The sequence below is a fragment of the Mercenaria mercenaria genome, chromosome 2, assembly GCF_021730395.1.
Source record: "Mercenaria mercenaria strain notata chromosome 2, MADL_Memer_1, whole genome shotgun sequence".
In the NCBI taxonomy this organism is placed as follows: domain Eukaryota; kingdom Metazoa; phylum Mollusca; class Bivalvia; order Venerida; family Veneridae; genus Mercenaria; species Mercenaria mercenaria.
Genome location: NC_069362.1, coordinates 67,141,135 through 67,168,433, shown reverse-complemented (window position 1 = coordinate 67,168,433; position 27,299 = coordinate 67,141,135). Strand labels below are relative to the sequence as shown.

Sequence of the window (27,299 nt, the reverse complement as noted above, 5' to 3'; positions counted from 1 at the left end):
TGTGTCTGATTTAGAGTTAGATCAAGTTAAACTGAAGCACTTAATTATCTATGACACGTTATGACACGTGTATTGCATTCGTCATTAATGTGTACTGTATAACCACAAGTTACATCACTGTAACCATTATATATTCTGAAGATTTTAACTGAAAATATTTACAGATTAGAACAGCTATTTATTATAATCTTTTAATGTTTTTAATCATTTTCAATCATGTCCTGTTATTAACATAGAAACATACAGTAACATTACATACATGTTCATTTGGCTGGAAGGAGATGTACAACATTTGTCTTTCAACGGAATATGGTATAAATGTGGACAGCGCATATTAATTTATAGTCTTTTTCTAAGAATCTTTCGTTTTCACACATCAAGTAAATGAATATCAAAGACCTGAAACCAATACAAAGTAAGGCCAGTCACATGTAAAACTACCTTGCCAATATGACCTACTTCTTGATTATACCTCTTACAACAATCTACAGTACTTACGTTCTCAGAAACGTCACCCTGGGAGTAAACATCAGACCAATTATATGCAGTTGATTCTGGAATAGTATGTACACGTTTGTACACCAGTTATCATACCTTCTCCCCAGTGGTTAACTGTACTACATCCATATATACTTATTGATATGACAAACGCACGCATCTAAAATATAGACTAATACATGTTCACAGTTGAGGACCCATGTAAAAGTAAATTATTCCACTTAAATAGTGTGAGCTTTTAAATATTCGGCTGTACGTCCGTGCATGCGTGCGTGAGTACGTCCGATCGAAATTCAAAACTTTTATCATTTGAATAGTATTTCATCAAACCTCACATAAATATCTATTAGCACATGACCTTTAATCACATGTAGTATTTTCCCCTTGACCCAATCAAAGAGGTTTTTCCCTTGATTTGTTTGGAAAACAAATGAAAATTATTAAAAAGAATTTAAACTAGAATCAATAAACCTCATATAATGATTAATTAGCGCACGACCTTTGCTCACATATAGTATTATCCCCATTGACTTGGAAAAAACAATTTCCCCTTAATTGGGTTTAAAAAAGGGATTTTTACTGTATCTGAGTCATATATCAATCGATCATCATGAAACTTAATAAAAATGTAGATCACTATAGGGCGGTGGTGCATGCTTGGTTTAGTCATGATAACTTCATCAACTTGTATTGCCCTTTAATAATTTAACAATCCATAAATGCCCACAAAACAAAGTAATCCATTGATGGATCTTAATAAAATTTTACAGAAATACAGACCTCTACAGTGCGATGGTGCATGTACATCTTTTATCAGGATCTTTCCAGTAACTTCAGAGTTATTGATCTTTAATTGTTCATACATTTTCATGAAATTCCCATAAAACAAAGTAAGTAACCCATTGATGGATCTTCATGAAACTTGATACAAATATAAAACACTAAAGGGCAGAGTTTTCCCCTATGATTTTGTAAAACTAGGAAGCAACAAACCGTTGCAGGGTCCTTTTATATAATTTCTGTATATCTTAAAATCAAATATCTTTCAAAGTGTAGTTCCCACATTTACAAAACAACTTATTCGGCGGGGATATAAACTCACTGAATTTCTTTGTTTATGATGAAATTTATACGAACACTTCACGGTGTCATCGTTCGGCATAGAATTATACTAGAAATTTGCAGGAATAATTGCAAGTGTTTGAGACGAGCACACACAATTGAACCAAATTAACGACCAACGACAACTATACAAATGAAAAAGCTTCCTTATTCTAAACATAACTCTGTGATGTATGTTTCGTTATGTTTTGTTGCATTTTAAGTCTCGATTGATATGTTTTTATATTGAAAAAAGGAAATAAAATCCAAAGTTTGCTTACAGTGTAAGTATGAAAACAAAACAAGGAAGAGTGTCGAAAAACAAAGCAACTATGACCAAGTGTTATTATAGCCAGACGCCAGGAAAATATAATAGCAAATAAACTGTTGAATTATTTACCAACTTTACAATGGAGACGACCATAAAGAGCTCTTCAAGGCGAGGGCTTTTCAGTCTAATACGTCAGATTAATCAGTATCGGACAGTTAAACCCTTGCTTTAAAAGAGTTTTCATCAACGTATAAAGTCACGTGTCCAGGAGCATCCATTAGCGTTAATAGTCACGAGCCGAGGATCATATACAACCAGGTCTTGTCATGGTTCAAAGAGCATCAAGCAACTTTTAATCGTCACAAATACAGAAGCTAGCATCGGCACACATATATTATCAGGTGGACATGAGCATCTATCAAGGTAAATCGCTATAGTTCAAGGAGACTCGATGAATATCAATCAATGTTTTAGCGTAACGTGTCCAGAAACATTGATTGACATTGACAGTTACGTGTTCACGACTCCCGATACATGTCTAGAGTATCAGCCAGCATTTACGATCACATGTCAAGAAGCACTGACCACCGAAAATCTTCACATTTCTAAGGGATCATTAAACACTGGTGGTCAGGTATCCAGAAGCACCAGCCAACATACATCTTCACGTGTTCAGGGGGATCAAAAACATTGACGGCCATGTGTCCAGAGGCACCAATCAACGTTTGTCTTTACATGTCAAGCGGGATCCGTTAACAATTTGGTCGAGTACTCAAAAGCAGCGGTCAACAGCACGTCAGTTGTCACGGTTCAGTGAACATCATTCAACATTTATCAACCTTTGTCAAGGAATGTAAATCAAAATAATGTATATCGTTACTTGTCAATGACTACCAATCACTGTATATCGTCTTTTTGTCAGGGAGATCAAACTACGTATTTTAATAATGCTAGTGACACATGAAAATTACAATGCTAGGGAAATACAAATGTAAAATCCTCAGGTTTCATCATAATTTAATCTTATTACATACTCGTTTCTATTCCCCGTTAAGTTACAATGGTACCGGAAACGTCAATATTTTTCCATACACTGACGTCTGAATTTCATATCGGGTGCGTGGCGTAATTTATTGTGTATCGTTGCATTAATTCTTTTATTTAGTTCAGTATTGTCAATCTTATTTAAGTTATTGAACAAATTCATAATATCTTCATTACATTTTATATGTAGATACGTATGTAATACAAAGGTTATTATCTTTGCATCAGGAAGTATGCACTCGTTCTTTAGCGGCAGAATATTGCGCTCCTAAAGTCGTGCAATATTTCCGATGCAAAACTCGTGCATATTTCTCGATCCAAAGCTAACAACCTATAAATATTGAACAGCTGAATATATGCAACAGCATTTAATTACGTTTAATTACAGTAACTGTTAAACACTTATTGAATAGCTTGCTGGTCAATATTCAAAAGAATGCCGAAGGACGGAGGGCACACCGTTTTGACAATCGACCAGCAAGTTGTTCAATAACGGTTTCATTACATTTTATCAAAAATATCTTTCTCAGTTTTATCATTAGCGCCAAAAACTTGTATTGAATATATAGCGGTCATATAGCACTAACAGTATGCACCGGCGATTCATATAAGGTTTTAATACCTACAACTCCCCTTTTATGGCATGACAAGTAAATATTTCACAATAAAGATTTTGCTGGTACTGTCATTCTAATTATAACTTATATTCAAACTATTGGCTAAACACCGATAACATCTTGTAAACATCATTAATCATTTAATTGATTATTTACTTATCAAATTCTAATTTGAAAATTTAACTTTAGAAATAACATCACTATTTAATCGTTTTTCCGCCATAAAAAGTCTCGTCAACTCTATAGTCTTGATAAAATCATTTATTTAAGAAATAATTTATAGCAAAAGAGTGTTTTAACACTAATTTATGCACGATGGACGGTTATATGTCGGGCGTAATAATTTCACGAGGGCGCAGCCCGAGTGAAATTATTTGTATGACATATTACCGCCCGAGTGAATAAATAGTGTTAAAATACGGTTTTGGTATAAATTATTTCGATTCTAATATGCCCTTAATCTAAAACAGTAGATAAAATATAGCAGCGCTCTTTCTTGGTCGCAACAAAAACAATGACGTCACCGCACGATAACGTGACGTCATTCTAGCGTAAGAGAGTTGTAACAGAGAAAAGCATATTAGAATAATTAAAATAGCACCCGCCTACTGTGCAACGCCAATTTTGTTGATTAAATACATCGTCAGCAGACAGGGTATAAGGTGTGAATGAAAGCAATCGTCAGATCTTCACCTCAACTGAGTTTTACACCTTATTACCAGGATGCGCGAATCTAGTGGCACTTGTTCAAAAGGAGGATGGTCACATTAAGTCAATTGAATGCAATGTTATAACAAAAAAAAAATGCACATCGACAAGTTATAAATGAAATGATCAACCAGAAGCTACTGAAGACACTCACACAATAGACTAAAAGCTAGGGAATGTCTGTGATTAAAGAGGGAGACATTTCCAGAGAAAACAAAACACATGTTTGTACTTACTCTGTATAATCCAGCGGTGAAGCAGTGGCGCACCTAATTCAATGCTATATGAACTTGGCGTTTATTGTGCTTGATGTTATACCTTTTCACAGACATTGTTGCTAATTTTTATCATATCGATATAATTTCTAAAAATATTGCGTATTAACTTATATATAATAGTGTTATTATAAAGGTCAGATATAAATATAATTGCAATCCAGCTGGCTTATGCAAGGTCGGTGGTTCTACCCAGGTGCCCGCTCTTGATGAAATAATGCACGGATGGGCACCTAGGGTCTTCCTCCACCATTAAAAGCTGGAAAGTCGCCATATGACCTATAATTGTGTCGGTGCGACGTTTAACCCAACAAAAATAAAATAATTGTCTTACATATAGGTGGGTATAAATGAAAGAGACATCGCTATTCTTATAAATTTAATTTAAAGGTGAAAATATCTTACTGTTACGAATACAGCAACATTATTTATTGGAACGATATCACATATGTCGTGCAGTAATATCGTTATTTTTCATTATTAAATGAAATACGCCATCATTATAGATGTACGTGGTTCAGAATTACAGCTTAATCCTACGCCGGAATCCCACGCCTGAACAGCAAATTATCATTTCTCCATGAAAGACATCTTTTATATATTTGCTTGCGGAACTCCTTTGACACCTTATAATAATATAACGCAGTTTTAGTCTGTCAAAATTGCAGCATTATTTATTGACAATTGTATTATAGATGACATGTGTTTACACGTTTAGAACTGGTTATCGGACACTTTTTGTCCAACTATAGCTTAAATTATTATCCCCCGCAGAAGGCGGATGGATATTGTTTTGGTGTTTTCCGTCCGGCTGTTCGTCCGTTCGTCCGAAAATAAAATGCTTATAGTTCAAAAAATATTTAACCTCACATAATTATTAATAAGCATATGACCTTCACTCACATGTAGTATTATTTCCCTTGACCAAAAAACTAATTGAAATAGCTAATAATTCAAAAAGTATTTAAGCTCGAATCACCAAACCTCAAATAATTATTAATTAACACATGACCTTTGGTCACATCCTTGATCCTGTAAAAGTACAGTTTTCCCTTGATTTGTTTTAAAAGGAATGCTAATTATTCAGAAAGTATTTAAGCTAGAATCACCAAATTTCTAATATTTATTGATTAGCATATGATCTTTGCTCGAATTTTATATTATTCCCTTTGACCATGTTAAGAAAGAGTTTTTTCCCTTGATGTGAAAAAAGAAGAAAATGTTTATAACCCAAGAAAAGCCAAGAAAATAGTTTAACAAGACCACCACAAATCACATAATGATTAATTATGCGAGGTGACCTTTGCTCACATGTAGTATTATTCCTTTTGACACAGTAAAAGCAGATTATTTGGTAAAATAGGGAGTTTTGACTATCTGTGTAACCTACTGATGGATTTTTGTGAAACTGTACACAAATATAGTTCACTATAGGGCGTAGGTGCACTCGCAATTTAGTCAGGATCACTTCATCAACTTTAGCCCTTTAATTATGTTACAATCCATAAATTCCAACGTAATACAGTAATCCATTAATGGATCTTCATGAAATCTGGAACTAATATAAATAACTATAGGGCGGTGGTGCATAAATATCTTTCACGAAGATTTATTGCATTTCATTAGTTTTTCTAAAGTTCATAAATTCCCACAAAAAAGTAACATTTTTTATTGCTCTTCATGAAACTTAAGGTTTAGCAGTATATCACAAAACAACCGATTTTTTTAGTAAATAAACAGCATTTTGACAAACAACTTATCTGTCCAATACATGTTTTACTGTTCTGTCCCACAGAGTTGGATACTTAAAATATTCTTAATGAGTTGTCCCCCTTTAAATAAGAATGCCATTTGTAACGAAATAAATGTAAACAATTGTCAAAAACGATGTTTTACCTAGTTATGTAAAGTTTAAACACTCGCACGATGTTGCAAATGCATCAAAACGAAGACATGTAACAGCTTTTAGAAAATGGTGTGTTTTTAAAGCCGCTGAACTGTCCAGAAGTGTGGCCCCTTCATGCAGTCCCTTTCCGGAATTCAATATATATATCAGTAAATTGACAATGGTTTTGTAGAATAATATAAATGTTTTATACGCTGTTAAATTTTCATGTAAAACAATGCTTTCTTTCTATGATTTGATGACGTTCGAACTTTTTTCTCCGAAACATGGACCTATACCTTAAGTAAAACTATAGATCATTATAGGACAATACCCACCCCACCATGCCCTCCTTGATTTTGTAAATTATAGGAAGCAACAAACAATTGCAAGGTTCATTTGTACATTACTTGTGTATATCTTGAAATTAAATGTATTAAAAAGCATAGTCCACTCATTACATATTCGGTGGTGGATATAAATTCGCTGAATTTGCTGATTAATTTGAATTCCTATTTTGTAAAAAATATGCATTGTATGTTTACATCTCGGTTGGATAAGCTCATTTCAAGTAATTGTGCTTTGTTTTGTCAGAGCAATAAGTATGCTATTGTCTTTCACTTGCTGTATTTTCCAGCATACCACCTTCACCTTGGGTCCTGTTAAGTTCTGTAAATGACTGCTAATGCATTTGGACTTAGGATATATAAACAGTCGTCTATCTAGTTCAGATAGCCTTTGCTTTTGTGTTGGTAGGTTAATAATGTTAACCAAAGGACAAGTGCCTTTTAATAGTCTCGGCACATTGTCTGCCTCAGGAGGAGTTTTACCCTGTCGTATCCGGTCATTGATACCGCTGCGATAATTACTGTAAATTTCTATGGTGTATTTAAGACAACTATACAATGGATACCGCTAATGCCGATTTCATACCGCTTATTTTATTCCTGCCAATATACAATGATTTCATACTTACCTAGAGTGAAGCGAAAGAAGAAAATATAAACAATTGAAACGCACCTGCGTTCAGGGTTTAGCCATCAATATTTTTGCCTCAGTAAATGTCTGATTTGTTATAATTGTCATCATTGGTAGCGTAAAAATACCAACAAATAAAACAAATGCCCTGTTACACAAAGTTTAGGATGTTCTTATAACTAAGAAAATACAACCAAATTTGGAGTTTTTTTCAACAAGCACTTAAACGCACGAATCTTAATATCCCCAATAGTACACGTTCAAAATAAACTTGAAAAACAAAGATAAGTATCAAAGTGCGGTTACATTCAAGTTATACAAATCATGTCGTTTTCTTCCAACAAGGATGGTAAGGCTATTAAAAAGGCAGCAGTTTTGTGAAGCTTTCATTTTAATAATCGGAGGAAGTGATATAAATGTTTAATACCAAGCAATCCGATTGACGTCTTGTATGTGCGTGTGTTTGTGCTGCATGAAGTGATTTCCACGACTTTCTTTGCAGGGATTAGATAATAGTTTAAGTAGATTTCGGATGACAGCACCTAGTCATTTGTTAAATTTCATCCAATGAATATTTTGGTACTGCTTTATATGTTTTTATTCTGTCTTTGGTATGACGCGGCCGGGGATAGAACCCACGACCTCCCGCACTCGAAGCGGATGCTCTACCACTAGGCTACCGAGGCGCAGGACACATGCCAGCGAGTCTTAAAAACAAATGTAATTCTTAAATTCTATTAGATGTTTTCCATTTTTTCCCTCTTTTTAAATTATCTCCTTGCAAAGTGCATGCTGTAATGTTGGATAGTTAGACAAACATGTTTAAGGTATATATAGAAAGAGAGATGCAAAACTACTCGTAAACATTTGTACTGTTTGTTCACACAATGTAATGTTGTGTTTAATGTTTTGTTAACACTAAACCAGAAAAAAATCTTTTACACCGTTTTACAAATTTAAAGGGGCGGTCTCCATAAGGCTGTTTTCCTGGTACAAACAGATTTTGATATATTTTTGCTAACAGTTAGCCTTATGAATGGGCATTGCATCCCAGAAATAGTTAGTCAATCTGAGCTTCAGTTTTGAGATAATTATGTCTTAAGTGTGGTTGGGGTAATTTCATACCTGTCCTGTCTTACAGAACAAATAGGTAGTTTTCAATGTTTTTGTATCAACTGACCTAGAAGTAAAGAGGTGTAATGTGTACATTATAAACACATACTGACATGATGTAAGACATTCGATTCTGCAGCATACCTTTACAAAAATACTCCACTTCATATGCTCTTTGTAGAATCTTATACATTTTGCATCTACCGTCTTTGCGGAAAACCACAACATTTCTTGATACAAGAAGAGGGACAAACCCAATTTATTGAGAATACTTGTTAATGCCTAGACATTGCAGAATTATGGGGATTTTTCTGCGCTTTGCATGGAAAGTGACTTATTACCCCTTAACATCAGAAAAAGACATGAGAAAAATGCAAAAAATATCAAATTTTCTTATTTCAGAATTTCAATTCATTTATGTGTAAAAGTAACCCATGCTCAATTGTATTGTACTTAACTCTAAAAACATATGTTCTTGCTCAGTTGCTATCAATTTGATATTGCCAGTTTTTTTTTTAACTCTCTAAGTGTTGCCGTACTGGTGAAAGCAATGGGTTAAATATACAGACTTTTCAACGAAATATAAGAGTTTGATGTATATGAACTCCTTATGTTATGTTTTCTGATTTGACTTTCTGATATTTCATTGTATATATGTTATTCTGCATTACTATCACTTGAGGAGTCACTTTCGGTATCCCCTACCTCATTTGCAGCATCTGTCAAAAAATTCATGAATTTATCATGTGTTTTTGGGTGGCTTTCCTTTTGCTGGTGACGTTCAAAACCTAAATACCACAGAACGGAAGCAATATGTGCACAACAGTCGACCACCCTAGCCCCTGATCTACATGTACAATACCAGCCACTGATAGGATTTATACCCGTATTGTGCTCAATCCAGAAATTGTAAGTTTTGCTGGTGGTATATCTCGAACGGATCTAGGCCTTCAAAATGCCATCATGCTCTTTGTGAATCATAATTTCATACTTTCCATCCTCTGTTATATGTTCTTTAGCGTATGATTTAGCTTGACGAATTTGGTAAACACCCATTATCAGGTCCCTAAGTTCATTCTCTGTCAGCTGCGGGAATTCAGCCAATTCAGCCTCATCAATATTCTTCCAAATGACACGCTTTTTATCCTACTTGTTCTCAATAACCTTTTGATGCAGCTTGTTAGGTGATTTTACCAATGTCATCATTCTTGTGGTGGTCTAAAAGCATTGCATAGTGCACAGACAATCCTGGCATAATCGCCTGCAAATGGTATTTGTGAATTTGAAAGGACATTACTTAATGCCTCCCACTATTTATACGACCATTAGCAGATTCCACTACCCACCTTACTTTAGTTACGAGTCTAGACTCGTTTGCTTCTCTAGTGCTATGTTGCTTCTCACACTTCTTCAAGAAATGGGGCATTTCCGTCTTTATCCCACAGTCATTAAGTAAACTGGTTACATCTCTGAATCCTCGATCAACGATAAGGACATTCCCCTCACTAAACCAATTTCTAATATCTTCAGTATTGCTATTGAGCATATGCTCAGTAATTTTAGCATCTGTATTCTTCCCATCTGCCAAATAAGGCCCAAGAACAGTGAGTATGTATCCATCTGTTGCCACAAGTATGATTGGTTTAATCAGTGGACGGCCTTTATGCACAGAATAGGAGCGCCTTTGAAAAGAATAATCACCACTTTTCTTGATATATATATAGGTACCATCTCTTCTGAAAATAATGCCCTTACAAACTCTGTGGTATGATCTTATTTCTATCTATATGTGCCAGACCAAGATGCTTTGGTACAAAGCTGGACATTAGGCTTACCCTTGCAGAATGAATAGCTTTACTACAGCTTTTTTTCTTCACACCAAACAATGTAGAAATAACACCCAAGGACAAACTTGTTCGTAGTTTTACAAGCAACATTGCAAGGTCAGTACGGGTCTTTGTTGCTGAATAGCGTACTGATGACAGGTATTCATGGACAGTGTTGAATTGTTGCTTTGTTATACCAGTCCACCTTTTATAGTCTTCATCTGTCATAGCCTCGTCACTGTCGAAATTCAAAGTATTAGATTTTTTCATTGCAACTGTGCGCAGCTCAGTCAGCAGTTGTGTTATTTCACTACTATTGGCATTTGTAAATGGTGACTTTGAAGTAACTCTGCTGTAGCAGTCTTCTTTAAGACAGCCATCATTTACATGGTAAGAACAAACTCTTGCCCCTTCAGTAATAATAATGCCTGTTTTTATAAATATGTCAGCTCTCTGTTTTGGCGAAAGCTTTGTCATATTGGCAGATTTATGTTTATGTCTATCTTTTTGACACACACGGCACTTCATAGAGGAAGGTGTTGCTGTAGGAATGCTTAGCTTTATTTTATTTTTTTTCTCAGTGGGTGATTCTAGTTCTGAAGTGCTGGCATTATAATTAGATTGCCTTTCCCATAAGATGATTTTAGGCAAGGAGGAAGCTTGAATCCCATAACATTTATCACAAAGCAGATCACCTTCACTAACCTTTGCTTTTAATGAAGGTAAAACACAAATATCATGTTCATTCAATCTTCTAAGTCGGGACCAACGTCCATATCTGACTTGGCAGCCTTTGCAGATTTTGTCTCTTGACTTTGCCATATTATATTGAAAACAAAGTGTATACAAACGTAAACTTGTTATTATATATGCAAAACAATAACCTCCTAGGTTTAAAATTCAATTCCTTTCAATTAAAGTATTAACAGTATATCACTACAACCATACAGGTTATAAAATATTGTATAAATAAAGCACAAACAGATTCTTTGTTGAAACAATATAAGAATTCAACAACAAAGTTATCAATAAAGCAAGGTCAACTTGTCAAATAAACACAAGATATACAAAACATTGAACAGTTCCTTATTCCACCAGAACATATAAAGTAATGGTTTGTGCACAGAATGTGTTATGCAAAAGCAAAAACCTTGCCAAATAAACATGAAATAAAGTTTCAATTAATGCTAAAGATGAACTTACAAAACTTTGGAGCAAATGTCAAAGAGAATCTTTCTTCCAGCAAAAGATCGTATGTGATATATCTCAATAGATATGAAAATATAGATATATGTATCAAAATCACTGTGGATTTTTTCACTGGGCAATGCTAAAGAGGTTGCAGTTTTGCTGAAGATTCAGATTTTATTTTCACTGCGAAAAGGGTAAATTTATTGGACACTGGGCCTAAAATGATACCTGCAAAATTGTAAAACTCACTATGCATTTATTTCTTTTATTGTGACACATCCTTATTCAAACAAGGCAAATCTACAAAACAGCACATTACTGAAGACGTACCACAAGCATTTGCTAAATTATGAAATTAAAGCTAATTTATTGTAAGTCAGGATTTGACAATACAGTATATAGGTTTGAATGTATAAACAGTTAAAATATCAAAATGAATCTCTGCTATACACTGAAGCAGATAATATAACTGCTAAAATGAAAATGATGTTGACATTTGTGTACGCCTTTACTAGTAAAGGAATATGTAGAGAATTAGCAACACCAAATGAATAGAAGATTATCTCTATTTATGAAAGTGATGAATAAAATGTTTTTTCTTAGTTAAATACAGTATAAATCAATGGGCCAGGGTTACTTTTACACATAAATGAATTGAAATTCTGAAATAAGAAAATTTGATATTTTCTGCATTTTTCTCATGTCTTTTTCTGACTTCAAGGGCAAATAAGTCACTTCATAGGCAGAGAAATCCCCATAATTCTGTAATGTCTAGTCATTAACAAGTATTCTCAATAAATGGGGTTTTACTCTCTTCTTGTATCAAGAAATGTTGTGGTTTTCCGCAAAGACGGTAGATGCAAAATGTATAAGATTCTACAAAATGCATATGAAGTGGCGTTTTTTTGTAAAGGTTTGCTGCAGAATCGAATGTCTTACATCATGTCAGAATGTGTTTATAGTGTACACATTACATCCGTTTACTTTTAGTTCAGTTGATATAAAAACATTGAAATCCACCTATTTGTTCTGTAAGACAGGACAGGTATGAAATTACCCCACCCACACTTAAAACCTAATTATCTCAAAACTAAAGCTCCGACTGGCTAACTATTTCCGAGATGTAAGGCCCATTCATAAGGCTAACTGTTAGCAAAAATATATCAAAATCTGTTTGTACCAGGAAAACAGCGTTATGGAGACCGCCCCTTTGTGATAAGTACAATTTCGTAGGCCATTATTTTGAAAAATGAATTTCATGAATTTCATAAATTTTATTTATTATCCCCGCCGTTAAATCGGGCGGTGGGGGGGGGGGGCGGGGGCCGGGTATTGAAATGGCGTTGTCCGTCCGTCCATGCGTCCGTCCGCAGCCATTTCTCAGTAACTAGCAGGTAAAATTTCATAAAACTTGAAATAAACATGAACCAACATACTGCTATGATGCCCGTCAAGTTTTTTATTGGTCAATTCCCCTTACAGTTATTGCCCTTGATTTAATGGAAAGTCCACGTCTGCAGCCATTTCTCAGTAACAAGCCGGTAGAATTTCATGAAACTTGAAATAAATATGAACCAACATACTTCGATGATGCCCGTCATTTTTTTTAATTGGTCAATTTTCCTTAGAGTTATTGCCCTTGATTTAATGAAAATTCCACGTCCGCAGCCATTTCAATTTATGAAACTTGAAATAAATATGAACCAACATACATCGATGATTCCCGTCCATTTCTATTTTGGATTGGTCAATTTTTCTTAGAGTGATTGCCCTTGATTAAAAGAAAAATCTACGTCCGCAGCTTATGAGTAACTAGCTGGTAGAATTACATTAAACATCTTTTATTCTTTTCCATGAACATTTATTATAAATATGTGAAGTTGTGTGCCCACACCTGGTCACCATCTTGCCTTGGTCACTACCCCGCCCCCCCCCCCCCCCCCCCCCCCCCACTCCAAAAAAAAAAACACAAAAAAAACCCATTCATTTTCTGTTAAATTGATTTTGACTAATGAAATTATTTGCTTCTTAGTAAGATCCTTAACTTTTTGCCGGATATATTTTTTTGCCATTCCTCACTACAAACCCTTTCGGCGGGGGATACCAATTCATCGAATTTGCTTGTTACACATGTTACGTACTGTATAAAAGGTAAATTATAGAATTGCAGAAAATAACAGAAACAAACAGCTAACAATGACAGGCGATATCAAGAGCAGAATGATGCCATTTTAAAGAAAGCAAGCTTAAAATGCAAGGCACTGTCTGCTGTTTCATCCATCACATCGGTAAAAAAGTTTTTGTGAATTGTGGCTTAAATTTGCAAGACCAAAAAATAAACTATATCTCATTTCAAAGGTATTTGAAAGTCGCAGTACGGCCTTTTTTTTATTTTTAATTTTTGAAACATCTATAGTGATATCAATTTTACGACCAAAAAACTGCAGTTTCCTCACTGTGAAAATCGGGTCAAATCACAAGATTCTTTGTAGAAATTTTACACAATTTTGGCATGAATATGATGCTGTTTTGCTAACAAAACTATCCTTAAAATTTTAAAACGGGAACGTTAAACATTTTGGGTGTCAAAATTGTTGAAATTTACCAACAGAATAAACCTTTTTAGAATGACGCATAATACCATTTGGTGTTGTCTTATTTTTAAAGCATTTTGTTACGGGACAGTGAGTTAATGCAGAGTAGGCAATCGTTTCAGAAGAAATATGACATAGGTTGTGAGTTTATTAGAACTTCAATTTGTGTATATTTTAGAGATATATCCAGAGCTTTACTAGCTTAGAAGAGCCGGTTGCAGAGTTGTATACGTGGTCGTGCGTGCGTGTGTTCTGCACGTACAAAATACATACATTGTACATGATGCCTGCAATAAATTGAAGTTAAATGTTGAGAAACATACTTACAAAGAGCTCTATTGTAGATACTTAATGTAAAAATAATAATAATAACGGTATTGATTGTTCCTTATTTCTTGAGGAAAGAAACCACATTGCTTATAGAAAACAAATCTAATTCATACTTCTTAACTTACCAAAACTATTTAACAAACTTGTATTTTGTGAATAGAATCAATAACGAGTTTCTCTTGAAGCAAATAAAGCAACCAAGCACAAGAAAACTTGATTGAGTATTGTTTCCATTACGGATTCCATACACGTCACTGTGATATAAGCCGATTTAAACAGCGAAAGCTAACGGTGATTATATGAAGATGTTAACAAAAAATTGTTTTGGTGAAACAAACTGTATTCATTTTATAGTACAGAAAAAACTACGTATATATAATTCTTAAACAAATCAACATAATGATAACTCTATATTTTCCTGAAGAAAAGTAAGGTTTTACTTTTTACTAACTTCTATCAAACATACAGTCCCTGGAGTAACGTAAGACATGTTTCGTTGATTTGATTTAATCACAGGTTTATTGATGTATCTGTTTCTCTGTGAAAGGCATGTGTCTGTTTTATGTTTCCACATGAAACAATCAATAAACCCTAGGCTAGGTTTTCTCCGACATTTAAAATTTGGTGTCATACTAGCCTTACTCATTTGGCTTATCGGGATAACTTATTTTATGATCTGATATTTTATAGTTGTCATCCCTCTAAGCCATACCCGTATCTGCATTTTACTGTTAGGAAAATCAAGACATTAAAAAATCCAAAAAAAATCATAATATACTTCTCAGACTTATTTGCATTAATGAATTAAACATTAATATTCATGTAGAAACTTCAAATGGGTTGAATTTAATTTATGATTTTAAATAAGAGACTTAAATCTTCGAAAATATGATGGACAGGTGCGAGGAGATATCTACCCTGACAGCGGTTTCATTAAAAAACAGACTGCCGATTTCACAATTGCAGAAACACTTAATATACATTCATAAAATGTCGGCGAGGCTAGTTTATGCTTTAATGTCAACATAAATTCATTTTCAGAGATGTAATCATTACAAAAACTTTGTTCATGTACCAGAAAACGTTCCCAATGGATTTCAATTTGGGATTTCCTAACAGAAATATACAGAATAAGTTTAGACGAAACGTCCTATTATTTGGACTAGTGTAATACTAATACTATTTATCTGATGATGCAATACTATACTATAGAAAGAGAAGTGGATAAATGTGCAATTGATCAAACAACGTTCCACATATAACTTGTATAGAAGACCCTGTCCAGATATACAACGCTATATAAAAGATCAGTTGCAGATGTATAGCTTGTATATTGTATAGACTGGTTCTAGATCATGCCGAGATGCAATAACTGTATATAAATGACAGGTTCCAGGTCTACAAGATGCATAGCTTGTATGCAAAAACTGAATCCAGATCTTATCCAGATGTGTGTTAGAGTTCGGTTCAGATATATACAACTTGTAAATAAAAGGCGGGTTCGAATGTCCTTATATATAACCTGTATATAAAGACCTGTATGAAAAAGACAGGTTCCAGATCCTACCCAGATGAGGTCTGTATATAAAAACGTGTAGGTATTTAAAGCTTTTATAAAAGACTGGTTGCATATCCTGGCCTGGTATATAGTTTTTATATACAACACTTTTTTCAAGATATTGTCAAGGTGTAAATAGCTTGTATATAAAAGACTTGTCCAAATGTGTTGCTTGCATATAGAAGACGAGTTCCATATCCTGACTAGACTGTCCCGATGATCACTTGATTCATTTGCTTTTTAAATTTGCAAAGTTAACTGAAGTCATTATTGTTTGAACAAGACACGGAAGAAAAAGGTATGGAATGGCGTTGCCCTAATTACCAAATAATATCAAATATACCAAGTATCAAATATATCAAAAATACCAAGTACCAGCTGACTAACCCCAAATGTCAAATGCAGTCTACCAAATTATATTTTCAAACGAAAACATCCAAAATGTTAAATGTGAATCGACGATTGTCATATGTTTATTGCTAAGTGCCTATTCAAATATGAAAAAAAATAAAGAAGAATATCCAACGGGGAAAGCCACGTTCTCAAAACGCGGCCTCCCCAAACGCACACATGATCAACACACAAAGACACACACAAAGCAAACACACAGGGACAAAACAAACAAAGGAACACAGTGGGGCACCGCCTTGGAACGGTCAGTAGCAAAACCACCACTGGGGAGCTTAAACCGGTTTTTGGTGCATCTAACCTCACTCTTACCTCCCACCATGTTCCAAATTCATAGGAGAGTGTAAATAAAAGTTATCCCCGCCAGGTGAAACCCTAACATACGCAAAGGAAACACAAGGCATGTAATGTGAAACACAAAAATATGAAGTATAGTGTTGAGGAAATAGAGGAGTGCATCTTTTTAAATATCCATTGGCCTTCGGTACATAAATGTCACCTTTTTTTCAAACACTTTGCAAACATTTTACAGACAACTGTTTCAGTCCTTTGTTCGCACGACAGTTAGAAAATTCCTCTGAATGAATTGAAAGTACATTTTATTATTTTATTAAACTAGTTTAATAAATTCAATATGAAATTTTTTGTTAAAGTAGAGGCCCGGATCTAAATTTACGTTAACATGCGCCTGACGTTGTTTTCGTTAAGTTAGGTGATTTATATTTTACCTGGGGAAAACTCATATTTTATTAACATTGCAGTAATTAATTTCATTTACGTATTGTTTTAATGCTTGATAATTGAACTTTCCAGAATTGCTTTCAGTATTTAACTCACCGAACATTTTAACTGATTGGCAATGGAAATTTGGCGATGATATTAAAATAAGTCTGTTTCCACGACAGTTTCCTTTTAGCGTGGTAAAATGTAGAAACGAACATGTTGCCTCTCTGTCACTGTAGTTTTGTAATCAATAAAACTCCTACAGTCCAGAAATAAATAAATAACTTGCATTATCAGAAAGTCATTTATTTTCATATTTGTTTTAATGTTAACGTTCCTTTAAACGAGAAATTGCATAGATTTTTTTCTAAAATAAAACTGCTTTCATCAGAATGCCATCTTGGACGAACATGAGCTTCTGCAGTATTCATATCAAATGGAGTTTTTTCTCAATAAATGATGTGCTTAAATTTCGTGTTTTACATTTAAACGAAGCCAAGTTTTGCGGGTTTCAAATTCCACTTACGTCAACCAGTTTATAATTTAGCCGCATGTGATCTAAATAATTGGAATTTTGGAAAAAATGATCCACTTAATCATGAAGTGGTACAAAATTAATGAGTAAAGTTCTTGAATGCTAACGATCTAGAATGTTATTAGTTTGAGCTAAACCTGCATTTTATGTTTTCATTTAAATAAAAATGTCATATTGTGTTCTATATGTATTTATATATTTTTTATATCGCATGATTTTGTGTACAAACAATGTTGGCCACACCTCCCAGGGAAATTCAAATTCAAATTTTCTCTTGACAGGCTTAAACTTTTTGCTCAAAGTCACCTTTGCAAAATAAACAGAATCAGAGTTTTGAATAAGATGTTGTAAAAAGTCACAATCTACAAATATGCCAGTTTGAAAAATATCTTTCTACTGATTTAAGGTTATTTCAAAGAAGGGTTCCCTGTGTGGTTTAGTTTAGTTGAGACGGAGATGTTGTTGATTGATGAAAAGGGGCGTTTTAACTATAAGTCGGTTATAGATACACTTATTGACATTCTAATGCATTAAGTTTTGCCTTCACTACGCTGCGCTCCGTTTCGGCAAACTTAATTGCTTTAGAATGTCAATAAATGATCTATAACTATACATAGTAAGTAACCAAATATAATGAAATACACCGTGGATGTGTGATGAAATGCCACATTTCGATTGTTTGCTCTTTGACATTTTGTTAATCAATGCCACAATTCGTTAAATATTGAAGAATTGTACATTCGTCCTGTTTACAACATTTCAAGACCAAATCAGACTACAGTCATAGGTTCCTGAAGCAAACAATTGATTTTACGTAATGATGATATAATAAGTATGTTTAAACGTCTGAAACCTGAAGCCTAATTACCTTAATTGTTAGCGTGTAGATGGTTTCTCATACATTGTTCAATTAGAAATTCTTTACAGGCTCATCTCCATTCGAGTTTGCTAGGTTTAATTAGAAGGCGTCTGTGACAACTTTCGAATCATGTGGAAAATATCTGTATCTCCTACAGGATTCTGAGAATTATTTCCTCCTTTTTGCTGTGATTGTGTGGAAGCAGTGTCCCATCAACTACAATCAGTAGTTTTCCCGACTCTGACATTTGTTTCAAACCACCGGCGGTATATAATTTTTCTTCCTTTGAAAATATTACCTGTTTTTACAGAATTATATCCTAATTTGACACGCAGTCTTAACAGTCATATAATCGTTTTTCTTAATCTTAACTCCCCGCTAAATATCATACATTTGTAATACAGTAAACATGATGAAAGACTTACATTACCCTTGTCACAACGATGACACAATAGTAATTCTCCTAAAGTCGTAATTGAATCTGAAAGCCGTAACTTATAGCCAGAAATTGTATTCCTATGAAGATTTATACGGAGTATTGTACATGATCGGATTTCCACTATAATTGGTTCTGTTACTTCGGTTCTATGACAAAAGTATTATCAAGATAATTATTTGTTGGGTTTAACGTCACACCGACACAATGTTCGTACCGATGAAATCGTTTTTCTTTTATTAGTGATCTTGACCTAAACACCGCACCCCCACCCCCCCCCCACACACCAAAAAAAAAAAAAAAAAAAAAAAAAAAAAAAAAAAAAAAAAAACAGCAAAAACCTTTGTCAGAATGTAAACCTCTGAGAAACAGGTGGACAGACAGCTCTATTCTGTAATACATCCCCTCATAAATAAAGGTCGTCCTGTCGTAAATGATGGACGTTTAATAATTAAAAGTTCATAACTCAATCAAGAGATAAGTAATTAATTGTTACTTGGATCTTTTTAGCAAACTTTTACATAATAAAGAACGGACCGTATTTCTATTAAGTGAAAATAGATTAAAACAAAAACTATCGCACTTTCATCTTTGTGGATATATTTGTGTCCGGAAATGTATATTACATCATAAATATTGCTCACCTGAAATTATTAAAAGTAAGATTACTTTATTTGCTGCTGGTTATATTGAAACAAAAATAAGCCCCAGTTAGAAACACTGTTTGAGAAGGATGTTAAAACTATTATAAAGTTATAAGTTGTTATTAGGCTGTGTTTATATTACTGGAATTCCTTCTTAACAAGAATCAACCCTGTATAATCGGATTGACATTTTGAAAAACTGCTCTAGCATTATGGTTCAAGGAATTTACTTGCGGGATCAGGTGAAAGTGTAAGCAGACTTTATCAACGAGCCTATTCTTAGACTAGTAATAAATAAAATGACCTTTTTTGATGCTGTGTTAATGTCTGTATTTTTATGTTTCATTACCTTATTATTTACCTGTCCGACACCTAATGTAAGCAAAGTGTGTTTCGTGAATATCTTTTTAGCTTTACCTAGATAGACCTTGCGCTAAATGCTGCGACCGTTTAGCGCATAGTGAAAACGTTGATCTGAATGAAATGATGATAACTGAAATTGGAAAATACTTTAAAATTGCTTATTTGTTAATTTATTCATTTATTATATTCAGTTTTGTTTTGTTCATTTATTTCAGATTATTCTTAACCTTATTTACCACATGTTTCTGCAGAAAAAAACTTACATGTGATAAAAAGAATATTACATTTGTGTCTCTTCACATTGAATTTAGTAAACGAGTTGAGGCATTTGAGCCCCGCATTTTATTATTTTATTCAACTAGTTTAATAAATTCAATATGAAAAGACACTCATGTAATATCCTCTATAGCAACGATTAAAATGTTTTTGTTAAAATATCAACCCGGATAAATCTGAGAAAACATACAGTCCTCTATGTGAGACTTTATATTAACTGTAGAATGGCGCTCGTCTTTCAATACCATCAAGCCGTTTCACTGATACCTTATGCTTGTAAATGTTGTTGTTAAAGACGCAGTAGAGGCCCGGATCTAAATTTACGTTAACATGCGCCTGACGTTGTTTTCATTAAGTATGAAGTTAGGTGATTTATATTTTACCTGGGGAAAACTCATATTTTATTAACATTGCAGTAATTAATTTCATTTACGTATTATTTTAATGCTTGATAATTGAACTTTTCAAAATTGCTTTCAGTATTTAAAACTCACCGATTGGCTGACATAACTGATTGGCAATGGAAATTTGGCAATGATGTTAAAATAAGTCTGTTTCCACGGCAGTTTCCTTTTAGCGTGGTAAAATGCAGAAACGAACATGTTGCCTCTCTGTCACTGTAGTTTTGTAATCAATAAAACTCCTACAGTCCAGAAATAAATAAATAACTTGCATTATCAGAAAGTCATTTATTTTCATTTTTTTTTTAATGTTAACGTTCCTTTAAACGAGAAATTGCATAGATTTTTTTCTAAAATAAAACTGCTTTCATCAAAATGCTATCTTGGACTAACATGAGCTTCTGCAGTATTCATATCACATGGAGTTTTTTCTCAATAAATGATGTGCTTAAATCACGTGTTTTACATCTGTGCAAACTAAACGAAGCCAAGTTTTGCGGGTTTCAAATTCCACTTACGTCAACCAGATTATAATTTAGCCGCGTGTGGTCTAAATAATTGGAATTTAACAATTAATCTAGGACTTTTGATTTACAACGGATCCATACATACACATCTTAAAAGAAACCAAAGGGTGGATATAAACAAAATTTAAACACATATGACAATACGTTCATTTCCGAAGATAAAACGAAGAAGGCACAACAACGTGCATAACTTCACACACAACTGGAAACATAGACGTGAAAACATTCTAGATTTTTTATTTTAACTCATTAAATGTTAATTATTAATAATTAACTTACGCAAAATCTGACAAATTAATGCTGAATAAGGTCATCTTTATCGTTGTTTTTTGTCTTCTACCGAAGGCAGAGGGTCATATTATTGGTGTTGTCCGACCGTCTTTCCGGCTTGAATCATATCTAAGCCATGGTTTGGAATATTCCAGTAAAAGATGGTAGAAATGATAATTGTAATAGTTATATTCGTTATGCTACAATAGCAATTCGATGGCTTCACATAATGTATCAGATGGCAATTAGAATCTGCAAATATTAGTTTCTTGTGTACGTATATCCATATCGTCATAATTATTTATTTTTCAAGTGGACCTCCGTGGCCAAGCGGTTGAGGTCGCTGCTTTGATATCACTTGCCCCTTATCGCCGTGGAGTTGAAACCTCACTTGCGTTGTAGAAGTCTTTGATGTGAGGAAACAATCCAGCTTAGTTGCTGAAAGTCGTTGATTCTTCCCATATACCCGTCTGTGCCTGATAAAAGAAGAGTTTTTTTTTTCATCCTTTAAAGCTGGAATTTCGTCTTGCACGACTTATGATTAGATGAAACTAATTTGTTAATCCATACTAATTTCACATAAACAACAGTTAAGCATGTTATATATTGTACAGAAATATATTGAATTGAAAGAAGGTCATTCCCCTACATACTTTATACCTGTAATTTTGTCGGTGTGACGTTAAATCATACAAAATTAATTAATTTTGTCACAATTTTGAAACTGCAAGATGTTTTTAAAATACTGAGCATTAAATTTTGATGTTTTGCACAGAAATTGACGTGAAACTAGAAAGTCAGTTTCAAAATAATGTTATTTATAATGGTTGCTTTTAAAATCATCAGTGCATGAAAGCATACCAAGAAATATCGAATGAATATATTTTCAGGTAAAAAAAATAAGACACAAACATGCTAGTATGATTTTAAAACACTATAGTAAACTGGAAATATGACTTTCCGAAGGGTTGATCAGTGAATGTGACGTCAATTTTCAACCTAACCAATAAGGGACGCGCAGTAATAAAAACGAGTAATAAAACGACATAAATGATAAATAAGAGTATATGATAACAAGTATACCCTTGATATATTTGTATGTGGAATTTGTTTCTGCACTGAACGCGATAACACTAATGTTTCGTTCAAGCGCAATGATTCTCATAATTTTATATAGCTACAACATGTTTTATTATCAACTAAAAATAAAAGGAAACATCAATATATTTGTGGCTAACTTTTCTTTATTTTTCATGTACAATTTAGCACTAAATATATTAAAAATAGTATTTTCTTTGAAAGGAGAGAAATAAAAACCTGACAAGTTAAAAATTGGCTCGTTGGCATTTTTTGAATGATTAGCAAAACATGTGCCAATAGACTTAAGTAAAATTGGAAATATATAGAAGAAGAACACGAAGTACATTTTGTATTGTTGCTTCAGACATAGATAAAATCATTAATTAATTCCTTTGTATACTGTTTAGATTGTGCGAATTTTTGCAAGGCAATTTCTGTACAAGTACTTTGTCATTCGATCACGCGAGAAATAATTAGAATGCATTGTGAAACTGACAACTTGGGAATACTGAAAATATATCTTCATCTCGTAAAACATCTGTGAAATAACTGCCCCTGTTTTACTTTGATTATGTTGCAACCGTTCCCAAGTAATAGCAAAATGAAAGTGCACTGATATTACATTCATCTTACAGATTAATATTATGCAGTTTCTTTACAAAACAAGACTCACGTAACTATCAGAAAACTCAGTGCCGTTTGAATGATTTTAATAAGTTTCACCGTGCTTGCATTCAGTGTTGTTATAATTTCTTTTCCGTTTGGACTTTGGAGCCCCTACTATAACAGAAATCCGCTTAATCCGAAATTTTTTTATCTGTTTCATGCTTATTTTCCGTTGATTTTGTTCATTTGTTCCATTTGTTCATGGTAGTCCTTCTATGACACGATGTCAAATTTCATTATTGGGATTCAACATTAGAAAATGCTTTCATTCTATATTCCTGTATATGTATATATTTATGTAAAAATAGCAAAACCTTATATTGAACCTTCATAGATTTTAAACAGACATTTAAGACAGTATATATGAAGCAGAGAATTAAAAGACCTTTTCAAATCTATACAAGCACGATACGATAGTTACTGCTAGTGAAACAGAAGTATTTGACTACCTACCTGAATCGAGACAGGCTATTTAGTCTAGTGTTGGTTTGTTTATAAATCAAGGAGCTGACTTCAGCCATAGCAAAGTGAGGATCGATCGCATGGTGTCCAGATGAGCCAAGATGTAGTTATTAATCATAGTGTTTGCAGATGCTGTTCGTACTTTCAGAAACAACTGTAGCAGCAGACTCAACACTGTACATCAGCACTTCATCCTGGCATCTTTCACTGCAGAAGCGCTGTCTTTCTAAAACTGGTACTAAGTTGCCGAAAAATTAAAAAGTTGTTTAATGACAAAAATAGTATTCAAATGCTAAACTTTCTTAATTATCTATACAGTTCTAAATTTTATATATTGTTTGTCACTTTCTACAATGGATTGGTTGAATGTATAGCCTTAAAAGTTAAAAAGGTATTGTTTTTATCAAAATTGTGTGAACGATGTTTTAGTTTCATGGCTGTGTTTCTTCGGGGGAAATTCTATGTGCTAATACCATATAATGAGGTTTTTCTGTTTAGCTGCAGTTGGTAGCCTATGTACAGTGCAACATATTAAAGATGAAAATCAGGCATGATAGCGCGGTAATGCGTACACTTGATGCAAGGATATAAAATGTAGCATTTGTATTGTACTTCCGCATCGTGCAATCGTTCCATATCTCCGTTTTTATCGAAATATCCCTTAATAGGAAGGGTAAAGGACACGAGAACATGATTCGAATTTGAAATATCAATGGAACACTCATGCAACTGCATCGTGCTTTCGCATAAGCTCAACTTAATCCAGTGCTTATTTGTCAGCATGGGAACTAGCAGAACAGTGATGGACCTTATTGGACCCCATTGGAAATAAGTGATTAGTGTTACTTTGATGGGTCATCCCATGTGTTAAGATCATATCTTTATTCTATGTCATAAATTATAAAATATACTTGACCTAATCTTTCATGTACTGATTAGCATATCTATTTAAAGATTTTTATAAAATTCTAATCAAAGCATTTTAATTTATACTGGTCATTGTATACATGTATTTTTACTGTATAAGTTATATATAATGTTTTATGATCTTATGCCTGAATAAATTTGAATTTGAATTGAATTGAAAAGAATACGGTAGTTATGTCCCTAAGAGAACACCATATATATTGTTAGTAACACTGATGTTGGGAATTTCTTTTTCATTAAAACTATGTTCTTATACCCGTAGGACATAATGTATATTATCGTGTCAAAGTATAGGCCTGTGGTGTATTGAAATAAACTTGACGTGTGACGTTGAGAACTTACAACAAAAGAAGTCAGTGCAGAGAATAATGTTTTTCCTGTATTTTCAAACATTCTGCTATCGAATATATATATAATTACTCACGAAAAGATGTTACATTTGTAGAAATTGTTGCAGGCTTACTGTACTTGCTGGCAAATACATTCTTAAGTGGCACTTTACTTCAAATCATTTCTATTTACTCATAGCGAATCCTCTAACATTTGACCTTATTTCAAAGTATTGTGAAAACAAAGCCCCCAAGTGATTCTACTTCAAACGTCCATTACTCACAGTCAGATGATTTCCATGTTTTCATTTAACTGCTCCCGAATGAGTCTTAACGTAAAGTGAGTTTTCTCTACAAACAGAACCCATTTGAATTAGAAACTGGAATAAAAATATACAAACACTCGCGCTTCAGTAAATACTTTGTAACATTAAAGATGAAAGCGTCACGGAAAATGAAGACTTTGATTGTTTCCGAGTTGAATAGGAGACAGTTATAATACTAAACAATTATAAATAACACTGAACTATACAGTCAATCCGCCTTGTCCACATTGCCAATATGTAAAAAATTACTTAAATTGATTTTCTTACAATAAGCATATTATTAGATTAATGTTGTCAATAGAGTGTTAAAATTTCAAAATGTAAAATAAGGCAAGTACATAATTTTACTAGTACAACTTTAGTTTTTATTGCTTTAACATATTTAAAAAAACTGTGTTGTCACTTGCAACATTGACATGTAACAAAGTTATATATACAGAACACTTACAAAATATTTCAACCATTAGCCTACAGCATGATAACTAAACATTGTTCTGTTCTAATTTAATCACATATATTTACTGTTTCAGCTGACAAATGCTGTCTAGATGATAATTTGTAATATAGCCGTTTGTGATAGCAAACTTTTCCACTTAGCGCATTTATTTGTAATAACATCAGATAACGTCCTATGGAACATCCATGGGTGATTATATAACTGAACAAAATACGTTATAACCAGTAAATCATAAGAAACGCAAAGTTAAAAGTCAGTTTGTGATTAATTTACAAAATAAAAAAATACATAAAAAGCTGTTTTACTAGAACAAACGTCTGGTGTAGATTTTACGACAGGCGCCAGCTGGATATTATGTAGTCTGTAAAGGTGTGAACAATTGCACGATGATACATCTTAGCGTGTAAAACTCTATCATGTGAGGAAGTTATCCATTTACAAAATCTGGAAAGTCGTCATGACACCTACAATTGCGTTGACGTGACGTAAAACCGTGTGTTCTCAACTGGTATTTATCACTCGTCAAAGAATATATTTACGTTTAACGGCTACACTCTACTTAAGGTAGTATGTTTCAAAATATGTCACCAACAAATGGACAATCTTGCGGATCAGCATTTTGTGGCGAAAGAATGTGTTATATTTACGAATGTCCTTAATTCAATATTGTTTTCTTTTAAATTTTTCGTAAAACTAGACACTAAAACGCGCATAGAAAGACACTAAAATACAAAGTTTCTTTCAGAGGGAAACAGTCAATAATTTGCAAACTTCAAATATTTTTGAAATTGTAACCACCCATCTTACTAATATAAATCAGCTTAAATCAATAGCATCTGCGGGCAAATAAATGATTACGAAATTTATATCCAAAAATGTACATTTTACATGTTTTTCAATGCATTAAATTTACTGAAATATTTTGTCAAGATATCTGGTAAATGATTTTCCCGTTATAGAAATACAGGACAAAATGGGAAACACTGAAAAGACATAAAATACGAAGAAAGTCTGTTTGCTTTATGTAAGATCAAAATATCTCTACTGCCGAACACTAGATAATACCTTTTCACACTGAAGCAAACACGTATGGCTTTTAGTAATGGTAACGGAAACACCCAAGAATTACGAATTTCTTAACATATAACAACATAACAACACGCTTTGTGTAGATACTGTTAGTGATTAATTGCTTTGTGCATTATTTAGATTGCGTGATTTTGCGTGGCAATTTCTTTACAAGCATTTTCTCATTCCATTACCAGAGAATAAATTAGGATGTCTCAGTGAAACTAACAACTTGAAAGATATCTTTATCTCGTTAAAGAATAGTTTGGCTGTTTTACTCTGATTATGTGCAACAATGTCTGTAACCGGTATTATTGTCTAGCGGACACGGGCAAAAGTCACAATGAGATGGCAGCCATAGAGAAAAATAGTTAATATACTTTCTATGGAAATATATTGTAGTGTTAAACGTATCATCTACAGTTCAAGTTGAAATTCTGCTACAATATATAAAACATTATAGATTTGCATCCTGATGCGAGTAGCGCAAATACTTTTTGTTTATCATGTCGTTTTCTTATGGTGTATTCAAACTGGTTTTCATTTCTTTTTG

At 33.4% G+C, this 27,299-nt stretch overlaps 1 protein-coding gene across 1 annotated transcript in view; it reads left to right on the top strand.

The window, feature by feature from the left end:
- LOC123564167 (GTP-binding protein Di-Ras2-like) overlaps positions 1-27,299 on the top strand; it is a 61,880-nt gene that overhangs the window by 2,074 nt on the left and 32,507 nt on the right. The gene's annotated exons all lie outside the window — the stretch shown is intronic.